The 3,295-nt window shown below is 43.5% G+C and overlaps 1 pseudogene; it reads right to left on the bottom strand.

Moving 5' to 3' along the window:
- Positions 1 to 1,296: 1,296 nt before the first annotated feature.
- On the bottom strand, positions 1,297 to 3,044 carry LOC114689757 (annotated as a pseudogene).
- Between the last annotated feature and the right edge of the window lie 251 nt (positions 3,045 to 3,295).

The raw sequence follows: 3,295 nt of genomic DNA, 5'->3' as shown, positions 1-3,295 counted from the left end.
GGCTTTATTGCCACCTAACTCCCATTGTAAGTGGAGCAGCCTTCGTAGTTTTATGGCGTAGTTGAAAGAGGACTCTTTGGCTCTCCCAGTGTTGGTAGAGCCCCTGTGTATGAGAACCAAATCCTCCAGTACCACACAGCATGCATGTGTGGCCATTGGTTCTAGACATGCTTAGAAGCCATAGTATTTGTTCTCCTGGCTTCAGTCCATTGCCCTCCTCCAGGTAATCCCACAGAGAGGAGCAAAGATGCAGCATCAAGAATACCCTTGGAGGGAGCTGTCTGTGAGGATGAAGAGAGGGAGGGTGGGAATGTTTCTGCCTCGGATTAACTCTCAGACATTACCACATGTCCTCTGGAATATGAAGGAACTTTTAAATATCTCACTGGCTTGCAACTCCAGGGCCATGGGATTGAGTATTGCTAGTTATGAGCTGAATGTCATAGTTTGGTGAGGCAAAAGAATTTCCCTTAATTAGATAAAGATGTCTCAATAGTCCGGACAAGGTCATTTTGTGATGGATCTAATCTGAGAAGGTGACCCCAAAGATAAGAGTGATCAGACAGAAAGAAACCTTGGACTGGTGCCTGATTGCTCCCTTGAGAGCTTCTCATCTATTCGAGGTCTTTAATGAGTCCACAAAAATGCTTCTGAAGATTCAACTGGCATTTAATGCAAACCATAACTCTCCATGGTGGTTTGATCGTGGAATAGTTTAGGAATACAACTTCAAAACTTTGGGACATTTTCTAATTATCTTTCTTTCATTGGTTTATGGTCTAACTCCACTGTAGTTGTTGAATGTTGTCAACATAATTTAAAGCCTCTGAAAATTTTTGCAAGCTTCCTATAAGACTAACAGAGAATGTATTTGGTAATGCCCACTGTTAACATAATGCATTGGCTCTCTCTGATTAGTATCTAACTATACCCTTTATGATCTTTGAATTGTCCCCCTTTCTGTGGTTCTTACATGTAGTGATTATTATTAACATTATATAGCTGTTGGATTTTTATAATTTATTCAGTTTAACAATCTTCTAGGGATTCGATTGTCTGGCTCATTTTTATTGTATAGGATTACTGATAGAGCTGGGTTTAAACCACCATCTTTTGTTCCCTGCTGTTTGCTTTGTAACTTGTTCGTTTATTCTTTGTCCATGTATTCGTTCTTCCTAGTCTTTTTTTCCAATTAATCACAGATTTTTATGGTTTTATTGCTTCATGTAGTTATTAGGTGTTTGGTTATAAATGTTTGTATTATATTCTCTTAGAATTTCTCTGGAGAGCATGAGATTCACTTAGTACAGTACATCCACCTTTATGTTGTTGTCATGTATTTTATTTAAATATATTTTAATTCTTATAAGACATTGTTGTGGCTGTTGGAACATGAAGCAACCAAGTTACATATTTGCCCACTCTTCGAATTTTTTTCAATGTTCTTTCTTTCTTTTAGTTACATGTTAAACTCCTAAGTTAATTAGATTATTTAAAAACTTTGTTTGGGCTTAGGATTCTGGGGCTTTCGGTTTAAGACTGAGCAAGCTTACAGCTTTGGGTGTCTAGTGAATCATGGTGGGACAGTGTACCCAGCGCACTCCACTTCTTTTTTTTTTTTTTTAAGTAAATAAAGCTGATTTATTATACCCACAGCCCCAGCATCAATCTGTATAAACACGACTTCTGAGGTGCTTGGAGGAGCTACTAACTACATCAGAACATCATGCCTTCCAGTCCATCCTCTATGAACTTCTTATAAAGTGCCACAACTTGGCCACAAATGCCTCCAAGTGATACACGGCTTTGCTGGCCAGCTGCAGTCGGTGTTCATAGCAGGCTGCCATCTGCGACACTTCCCCTTCAGCTGCCTTTTGTTATTTTCTCAGGAGGAGTACAGTAAGGTAGAAGCTCGTAGCGCCTGCCTCGGACTTCAAGGAGCCTTTGTGGAGTCTGCTGACTGACAATAGCATTTGCAGTCTCCCTCAGATACACCTCCCAGTCTGTCTCGGGGGTTTCTTGGTCTTCTGTACAAGGGCATTGCTGTACTCTGCAAGCTTCACACATAAGTAAGGCTTTCCTGGGGTTTCTGCAGGACTTCTGCCAGCCTGTGAGCCAGTTTCGAAGGAAGAGCCAGACCCTCCTTGCAGACAGTGGATAATACACTGCAAATATCCTCAATGCTGGGAGCAGGCACACGAACTGCCAGGCACCTACTGCATAGACCTACTGCACAAGATCAGCCTGCAGGTGGACATGCACTTCTCCGTGGTTCTGCGCAAGGCATGCTGAGCATCCTTTGGGAGTTGCCCACCTCTGTCAACAATGCCACTTTGAGTCTTTGTGAGGTGGTTTCAGGCTGCTGTGACTGTGCCACTGTCTGCAGCATCTCCTGAATCAAACCCTGTCTCTGTTTCCCGCGTCACTGGGATTAACTTCAAGGTGGTAGTTACTGGCAACGGTGCTGATTTCAATGGTTTTTTAGATGGAGTTGTGATAGTTTGATGCTCAGTTCTCAATTTTTTTCCACCCCAACACCATAAAGTTGTCTTAGAATACACATAATTCTTGTCTTTTTCCAGCACCTGGTGGACCATATACTAGAAGGTGAGGGAAGTCACCACACTGCACCAGGTTGTGCAGCTGTGCTGTGGTTCCTTGTGATCGTCCAGCTGGGCAAGGGAGCATGGCCGGTACTTGTCCACCCAGAGGCTCATGGCAGCTAGAGTTCCACCTGCGCGCCCACCACCTAGACAGAAGACGAGTTTTCCCGAGAGCGCCAAACCGTGTGTCCGCAATCCACTTCTATCACAAGCCAGGAAGCAAAGAGAGAGCCAGTAGCTTTCACGAGCCATTTTGAGAGCATGCCCCCAGTGACCTAAAGACCACAGAATACACTACCTCCCAAGGGTTCCCAGCGCTTCCTAACGGCAAGACTCTGTAGACCAGTCTTTAACACAATGACCTTTGCAGGTCAGTGAACATGCAGCACATGTGATCAGACATGATCAGCTTTTATGTGATCACTTCCCTCCGTATGTAAATTTTCCTCTAATTGTTCCAGTATTGCACCTGGGTGAATTGCTTTCCAGTTGTCTAAAGCTTCCTTTTGCCTTCCTTCTAATGACACTGAGTAAGTGTAGGACTACAGGTTGACAGTTTTTATTCCCTCACGGTGAGATGTTACACCATGATCTTTTGACCTCCCGAGTTGTCTGAGTAGTTAGCTGTCGGTACGGCTGTTGCTTCTCGGAAGTTAATAAGTGTTCCCCCAGAAGCTCCCTAAGTTTTCTCA

Source organism: Peromyscus leucopus, chromosome 3 (genome assembly GCF_004664715.2).
Source record: "Peromyscus leucopus breed LL Stock chromosome 3, UCI_PerLeu_2.1, whole genome shotgun sequence".
NCBI lineage: Eukaryota > Metazoa > Chordata > Mammalia > Rodentia > Cricetidae > Peromyscus > Peromyscus leucopus.
This window is presented reverse-complemented; position numbering and strand designations above follow the sequence as displayed.